Here is an 8,730-nt window from a genome sequence, read left to right on the forward strand (position 1 = left end):
GCGAGGGCCGAGGGCACACACGCTGCTCCCTTCCTCTATAAGAGCACCATCGAGACCGATATGCCAATAAAATTGAATATAAATGATTATTTATTTATATGGAGCGTAAGATATTGACCGATCCCCCCTTCCACCCTAAGTGCTTACGTAATATGTGTACGGCCCGCAATCACACAATAACAATAATAAATTACACACAGATAGATAAGTTTATTGCCAATGCCAATGATTATCATGAAAATGGGCCCTTTAATTAAAAAAAAATATTTAATTAAAATTTATTAATTAAATTTAAAAAAATAATTAAAAAAAAATATCAGCTTTTTGAACTGAACAAATGTCTGTCTGTCTGTGTGTCTGTGGAAATCGAAAAATGTTAGCCAACTTTTCATATAGTCAATCACTATAAAAAATAATCACGATCGGTCATTGCGTTCGAAAGCTATGAAGAAAATGGTGAATCTCACCATTTAAGGATGGTTGGCTGATTCTTTATGAAGCGTTTGCAAAAGTCTTATGGTAGGCAATTATTTTTTTATATGTACGTGGACCCCCGATAACTTTGTTTTTAATATGACCTCTTCTTAATTTGAGCCCCGTTGGTCATTTAGCACGTGGGTTTGAGAATAGGAAGAATCGGTTAAGAATGAAACATCGTGAAACGGAACGAAGAATCAAAGCGGGGCCTCCTTTCAAGAGGCTTGGTAGCCTCCTTTCAAGAGGCTTGGTAGCCTCCTTTCAAGAGGCTTGGTAGCCTCCTTTCAAGAGGCTTGGTAGCCTCCTTTCAAGAGGCTTGGTAGCCTCCTTCCAAGAGGCTTGGTAGCCTCCTTCCAAGAGGCTTGGTAGCCTCCTTCCAAGAGGCTTGGTAGCCTCCTTCCAAGAAGCTTGGTAGCCTCCTTCCAAGAAGCTTGGTAGCCTCCTTCCAAGAGGCTTCGTAGCATCCTTCCAAGAGGCTTGGTAGCCTCCTTCCAAGAGGCTTGGTAGCCTCCTTCCAAGAGGCTTGGTAGCCTCCTTCCAAGAGGCTTGGTAGCCTCCTTCCAAGAGGCTTGGTAGCCTCCTCTCCAAGAGGCTTGGTAGCCACATTTCCAAGAGGCTTGGTAGCCTCCTTTCCAAGAGGCTTGGTAGCCTCCTTTCCAAGAGGCTTGGTAGCCTCCTTTCCAAGAGGCTTGGTAGCCTCCTTTCCAAGAGGCTTGGTAGCCTCCTTTCCAAGAGGCTTGGTAGCCTCCTTTCCAAGAGGCTTGGTAGCCTCCTTTCAAGAGGCTCGAAAACCTCCTTAAGAAGCTCGGAAGCTCGACAGCCTCCTTTCAAGAGGCTCGAAAGCCTTCTTTCAATAGGCTCAGAAGCCTCCTTTCAAGAGGCTCGGACGCCTCCTTTCAAGAGGCTCGGACGCCTCCTTTCAAGAGGCTCGGACGCCTCCTTTCAAGAGGCTCGGACGCCTCCTTTCAAGAGGCTCGGACGCCTCCTTTCAAGAGGCTCGGACGCCTCCTTTCAAGTGGCCTCAACGCCCCCTTTCAAGAGGCTGGGACGCCTCCTTTCAAGAGGCTCGGACGCCTCCTTTCAAGAGGCTCGGACGCCTCCTTTCAAGAGGCTCGGACGCCTCCTTTCAAGAGGCTCGGACGCCTCCTTTCAAGAGGCTCGGACGCCTCCTTTCAAGAGGCTCGGAAGCCTCCTTTCAGAGGCTCGGAAGCCTCCTTTCAAGAGGCTCGGAAGCCCCCTTTCAAGAGGCTCGGAAGCCTCCTTTCAAGAGGCTCGGAAGCCTCCTTTCAAAAGGCTCGGAAGCCTCCTTTCAAGTTGATCGGAAGCCTCCTTTCAAGAGGCTCGGAAGCCTCCTTTCAAGAGGCTCGGAAGCCTCCTTTCAAGAGGTCTGGAAGCCTCCTTTCAAGAGGCTCAAGCCTCCTTTCAAGAGGCCTGGAAGCCTCCTTTCAAGAGGCCTGGAAGCCTCCTTTCAAGAGGCTCGGAAGCCTCCTTTCAAGAGGCTCGGAAGCCTCCTTTCAAGAGGCCTGGAAGCCTCCTTTCAAGAGGCTCAGAGCCTCCTTTCAAGAGGCCCAGCCTCCTTCAAGAGGCCCAGCCTCCTTCAAGAGGCCCGGAAGCCTCCTTTCAAGAGGCTCAGAAGCCTCCTTTCAAGAGGCTCAGAAGCCTCCTTTCAAGAGGCTCGGAAGCCTCCTTTCAAGAGGCTCAGAAGCCTCCTTTCAAGAGGCCTGGAAGCCTCCTTTCAAGAGGCTGGAAGCCTCCTTTCAAGAGGCTCAGAAGCCTCCTTTCAAGAGGCTCAGAAGCCTCCTTTCAAGAGGCTCAGGCCTCCTTTCAAGAGGCTCAGAAGCCTCCTTTCCAAGAGGCTCAGGAAGCCTCCTTTCAAGAGGCTCAGAGCCTCCTTTCAAGAGGCCTGGAAGCCTCCTTTCAAGAGGCTCAGAAGCCTCCTTTCAAGAGGCTGGAAGCCTCCTTTCAAGAGGCTCAGGAAGCCTCCTTTCAAGAGGCTCAAGCCTCCTTCAAGAGGCCTGGAAGCCTCCTTTCAAGAGGCTCAAGCCTCCTTTCAAGAGGCTCAGAAGCCTCCTTTCAAGAGGCTCAGCAGCCTCCTTTCAAGAGGCTCAGAAGCCTCCTTTCAAGAGGCTTCTTGGCAGCCCTCCTTTCAAGAGGCTTGCAGGCCTCCTTTCAAGAGGCTTGGTAGCCTCCTTTCAAGAGGCTCAGTAGCCTCCTTTCAAGAGGCTCAGTAGCCTCCTTTCAAGAGGCTTGGTAGCCTCCTTTCAAGAGGCTTGCAGCCTCCTTTCAAGAGGCTTGCAGTAGCCTCCTTTCAAGAGGCTTGGTAGCCTCCTTTCAAGAGGCTTGCAGCCTCCTTTCAAGAGGCTTGGTAGCCTCCTTTCAAGAGGCTTGCAGCCTCCTTTCAAGAGGCTTAGCAGCCTCCTTTCAAGAGGCTTGGTAGCCTCCTTTCAAGAGGCTTGGTAGCCTCCTTTCAAGAGGCTTGCAGCCTCCTTTCAAGAGGCTTGCAGCCTCCTTTCAAGAGGCTTGGTAGCCTCCTTTCAAGAGGCTTGCAGCCTCCTTTCAAGAGGCTTGCAGCCTCCTTTCAAGAGGCTTGGTAGCCTCCTTTCAGGAGGGATGGTCGCCTCCTTTCAAGTGAAGAGGCTTGGTAGCCTCCTTTCAAGAGGCTTGGTAGCCTCCTTTCAAGAGGCTTGGTAGCCTCCTTTCAAGAGGCTTGGTAGCCTCCTTTCAAGAGGCTTGGTAGCCTCCTTTCAAGAGGCTTGGTAGCCTCCTTTCAAGAGGCTTGGTAGCCTCCTTTCAAGAGGCTTGGTAGCCTCCTTTCAAGAGGCTTGGTAGCCTCCTTTCAAGAGGCTTGGTAGCCTCCTTTCAAGAGGCTTGGTAGCCTCCTTTCAAGAGGCTTGGTAGCCTCCTTTCAAGAGGCTTGGTAGCCTCCTTTCAAGAGGCTTGGTAGCCTCCTTTCAAGAGGCTTGGTAGCCTCCTTTCAAGAGGCTTGGTAGCCTCCTTTCAAGAGGCTTGGTAGCCTCCTTTCAAGAGGCTTGGTAGCCTCCTTTCAAGAGGCTTGGTAGCCTCCTTTCAAGAGGCTTGGTAGCCTCCTTTCAAGAGGCTTGGTAGCCTCCTTTCAAGAGGCTTGGTAGCCTCCTTTCAAGAGGCTTGGTAGCCTCCTTTCAAGAGGCTTGGTAGCCTCCTTTCAAGAGGGCTTGCAGCTCTTCAAGAGGGCCAGCCTCCTTTCAAGAGGCTTGGTAGCCTCCTTTCAAGAGGCTTGGTAGCCTCCTTTCAAGAGGCTTGGTAGCCTCCTTTCAAGAGGCTTGGTAGCCTCCTTTCAAGAGGCTTGGTAGCCTCCTTTCAAGAGGCTTGGTAGCCTCCTTTCAAGAGGCTTGGTAGCCTCCTTTCAAGAGGCTTGGTAGCCTCCTTTCAAGAGGCTTGGTAGCCTCCTTTCAAGAGGCTTGGTAGCCTCCTTTCAAGAGGCTTGGTAGCCTCCTTTCAAGAGGCTGGAAGCCTCCTTTCAAGAGGCTTGGTAGCCTCCTTTCAAGAGGCTCCTTTCAAGAGGCTTGGTAGCCTCCTTTCAAGAGGCTTGGTAGCCTCCTTTCAAGAGGCATGGTAGCCTCCTTTCAAGAGGCTTGGTAGCCTCCTTTCAAGAGGCTTGGTAGCCTCCTTTCAAGAGGCTTGGTAGCCTCCTTTCAAGAGGCTTTCTTAGCCTCCTTTCAAGAGGCTTGGTAGCCTCCTTTCAAGAGGCTTGGTAGCCTCCTTTCAAGAGGCTTGGTAGCCTCCTTTCAAGAGGCTTGGTAGCCTCCTTTCAAGAGGCTTGGTAGCCTCCTTTCAAGAGGCTTGGTAGCCTCCTTTCAAGAGGCTTGGTAGCCTCCTTTCAAGAGGCTTGGTAGCCTCCTTTCAAGAGGCTTGGTAGCCTCCTTTCAAGAGGCTTGGTAGCCTCCTTTCAAGAGGCTTGGTAGCCTCCTTTCAAGAGGCTTGGTAGCCTCCTTTCAAGAGGCTTGGTAGCCTCCTTTCAAGAGGCTTGGTAGCCTCCTTTCAAGAGGCTTGGTAGCCTCCTTTCAAGAGGCTTGGTAGCCTCCTTTCAAGAGGCTTGGTAGCCTCCTTTCAAGAGGCTTGGTAGCCTCCTTTCAAGAGGCTTGGTAGCCTCCTTTCAAGAGGCTTGGTAGCCTCCTTTCAAGAGGCTCGAAAGCATCCTTTTAAGAAGCTCGGAAGCTTCCTTCCAAGAGGTTCGATAGCCTCTTTTTAAGAAGCTCGGAAGCCTCCTTTCAAGAGGCTCGGAAGCCTCCTTTCAAGAGTGTGAAATTAACGAAAGAACTCTTAAAGTAATTTCCAAATTATCCTTAAAGAACTTTTGAATGAATTTCAGAAGTGAGTCCCGGAAAAAATCTCAAAGGAATATCCTAAGGTGTCAAGAAATTTCTAAGTAAATTTCCGGAGGAATGTCCGAAGAAATTTAAAAACAATCGAAAGAATTCCTGGATGAAGCTCTGAAGAATTATCGTGATTTCACAGAGAAATTCAAGAATTTCAAAAATTCCTTCAGGAGCTCCTTTGGAAATTCCTTTAGGAAATCGTTCGGAAATTTCAGCGGAATTACGGGAATGTATGGTATGGAATTAGCGGAATACCTGGAAGAATTTCTAAAAGTATTGCTAACGGAATTCCTTAAGGAATATTTGAAGGTTTTTGTAGATTTATTTACGAAGGATTTTTGAAAAAAAAAACTCCAGAAGAGAGAAGAAATTCACGATGGAATTCCTGAAGGAATTTTCGAATGTATACCTGAAAGAGCTTCCGGTTGACTAACCGATTTAATTCATGGGGGAGGATTTCCGAACGAACTTTTGAATAAATTCATGAAATATCACTTGGATGATTACTGAAGAGATTTTCGAAGCAACTACTGAAGTAAATTACTAAGGAATTATCGAGAATATCCGATCGATCCGATCGACTGAAATCCCGATATTTTTATTTTTTTGTCAAGCCTTAATTCCAGATTCAAAAGAGGGTTATGTTTTACTGCTGTTCGAATTTTCGAATGACTTCCCGGAGAAACTCCTGGCAGAATTCCCGAAAAAAAATCCTTCAGATGTTCCAGAAGGAATTCTTGTAGAAATTTATAAAAAAGAATCTATGAAAATTCCATTAGGAATTTGTTTTGAAATTCCATTGGAAATTCTTCCAAGGATTCTTTTAATAATTTCTTAGCAAATTCCTTCAGAAATTCGTTTACAAACTCTTGTCCCAAATCTATTCAGGTTGTTCTTCGGAAATTCTTCCTGAAATACATTTGAAACTTGCTTTAATTCTGCTTTATTCCTCTAGGCTGAGGCGTTTTGGATTGCGCGGCTAAGACGCAATCTGTTCGGGCGGGTTGATATGAGGCTCAAACACCGAACTCATTGTGACTTTCCAACCATGCAGCAAACCAAACTCAAAGTTCTTTCATTTCCTGAATTCAAACCCGAATGCGCAGAAATTTAATATACTTTAGGCGGGGAAAAAAATCGGAACCGACTCAGACTACTCTAAGGAAGAACGTCAAACTCGCATCAGTTAAAAAAGAAGATCTTTTTTTTATTGATGGCACCATGGTTCATATTTTTGGCAATTCAAAACATAAAATTTTGCCTATTCTGATCTTCAGTTGACGTCCACACCCTCACGACATTTACCGTTGAAAGTGCCAAAAGCTGCGGCACACACGTGGAAGCTATACCGAGGCGTACACGTTATAGTTACATCGTCGCAGAGTTGCCGAGACATGCATTTGGTGCTAGCTTGACGTCAGTTTTGCCGATTCCCACGAGATGGTGTACAGGGGTATGCTCGTCAGGCTGTGTCTCTGGTCTGTCTGGTTCTCACAAAAATGTAAACAACGATTTGCGGATTAGTCCAAAGATCCTTGAAGAAAAACTCAGATTGCAGACTGATTCTCTCTCACATTCTCAGACTATCGGTCTCATATCGGTTGATATGCTGATGAATTCGATATACTCTTTAATTAGGATTGTTTTTCTAATCGATTGATATAAGCATAACAAAATTAAATCATTTTAACATGGTCATATTTCTTTTCCCTTTCAGCAAATCCATGTAGAGGAGATTGAAAGAAGCAGAAACAAATTTATTCTACACAGCAGTGGAACTCAACACTTAATTATTCAATTTTAGCATCAATCTACAGAGAAGGACAACAAATACAACCGGTACTGCACTGTGTTTAGTGATGGATTCAATAGTTCTGTACAAAAACCGATAGTCAAGTCTAAGCAAACTAATAACTATGATAAACAACAAAGTACTAACAGCAGAAGAAAATTTCTTAGCGAAGATGATACCCTCCTAGCAATTAGTTAACCTTCGTAAACAGTTAAACATTGAAACAAGTAATCCCCTCTACATAATCCTGAGAAAATTTGAAGCGAACCTGATGCGCGGAAGTAAGACAAATTTACCACACAGACAATGATCTCCAATTTGAATGAATGTTCTTACAATCGGTTGCAGCAGATTGTACAGCGATTGCTGAGTCGTGTTAGACCACCATCAGATCTTAAAATACAAGTCTAGTAAGTAACAGAAATACATACTGAACCACGAAAAAAAAACATTATTTAGCAAATTCTATTTTAACTTTAAGGCAATCGCAAACAAAAAAACAAAAATGAGGTGAAAAAACTGTTTAAACAAAATGGCTTCTGGTTTCCAAAACTATCTCCATTAATTGTAACACTGAGTCGGCACAAAGCCGACACTTATTAAACCTAGAGAAAGAAAAAAAACACACAAAATCTTGCTACTCGCGAAACTGAAAATAACAAAAAAAAATGTAAAACTCATTCCTGTACTATGATAAAGTATTTGTAGTGAAGTACCCCCCTCCCCTGAATTCGTACTATTAGCAGCTTAGTAAAACAAATTTAATCAAATATATTCTAGCGATTCGGATGTTTTTCGCTTCGTTTTGTGCGTTTCTTTGTTTTGTTTCAAATTGTTCTGTTTATTTTTCCATTTTTGCCCTAGATTATATTTGCTTATTTTCTACACTGAACTTAGACAAAGAAAACAAAACTAAACTAGAGACGGTGGAATATGTGTTCCGATTCAAACTTCATTCTATCCGTGCGAGTTAGGCGAGTCGACCTTAAAGGTTCAACCACAATTCGGTTTTACTGCAATCATTTAGGATTAGGGATTTTCGCTCCATCGGGAGCGACTGTGGGTGGTTAATGTTTGTGTTTTGAACCACGGGATTACCCCGTATTTTGATTTGCCTTATTATGTTTATTAAGTTGAGATATGAAACAAAAATAGTAAGAAAAGTTAGGTGTAGCGTGAATAATTGACACAATGACTGTGTTTTGTAGATGTAAGGGGAGCGATGTTGCGACAAAAGCTTCAAACCCCAATTTGATATACTGAATAAAAAAAAAAGAACGGAAGAGGGATCTTTCGAAGACAAATCTAGCAAATCTATTCAAGGATCAAATTTAAATCAACGGTAATCTACGTAATGAAACTCACGCCACGCACGCATGTAAGCAAGTGTGTGGCGTCATTTTCAATGTCTTGAGCAGTAAACAATGGTTTAGCGTAATACAATGGTATGAAGTAAATAATCAACAACAAAAAAAATCGGATGGCTGAAGAACAAAACGTCGTGTAATGCTAAAAAGAGTAAATCTTAACGGAAACAATAAAGATATATTGCAATCTACAGCTAAAACCAGTGGGTAGTTATTTTGTTATGACAGTCCTTCAAGTAAACACAATAGCACGAGGCGGGGAAACTATAGACCTAATAAATAAAAAACTAGAAGGGTTAGGTACAAGACACGACCGCTCGACGTGAACTACGTAAAACCACTTAGTGCAATGAGAATCGTAATAGACTTATGCAAGGGTTCATCGAATTCACTCACCCGATGGATTTTGACATTTGAGCGGGTCGTCTTCTCGAACAAAAGTTCATTTTGCGTTCATTATGCGACCCGCTCAAACGTCATAATTTCTTGGGGGAGTTCATTTTGCGTTAGTCTATTGTCATAAGCAGGGCCGGATTTATGGGGGGGCCGGGGGGGCCGTGGCCCCGGGCCCCCACAAATCTTATGTACCAAAACCAACCTTTTTTGTACATTTTGGGGCCCCCACATACCGTCGGCCCCGGGGCCCCCTTCCGGCTAAATCCGGTCCTGGTCATAAGACGAGTTTGTACTATTCCATTTAATTCCACTACCTTATTGTATCCAGGTTTTGTTCGGGATA

General features: G+C 44.8%; 1 protein-coding gene across 1 annotated transcript in view; it reads left to right on the forward strand.

The window, feature by feature from the left end:
* The window catches only part of LOC134206072 (midnolin homolog), an 87,180-nt gene extending 78,989 nt beyond the window's left edge, over positions 1-8,191 (forward strand). The window contains exon 5 of the mRNA XM_062681752.1: positions 6,550-8,191. The gene's annotated coding sequence lies outside the window, so the exon portion shown is untranslated. The remainder of the gene's footprint in view (positions 1-6,549) is intronic.
* The last annotated feature ends 539 nt before the right edge of the window (positions 8,192-8,730 follow it).

This window comes from Armigeres subalbatus, chromosome 1, assembly GCF_024139115.2.
Source record: "Armigeres subalbatus isolate Guangzhou_Male chromosome 1, GZ_Asu_2, whole genome shotgun sequence".
Lineage (NCBI taxonomy): Eukaryota > Metazoa > Arthropoda > Insecta > Diptera > Culicidae > Armigeres > Armigeres subalbatus.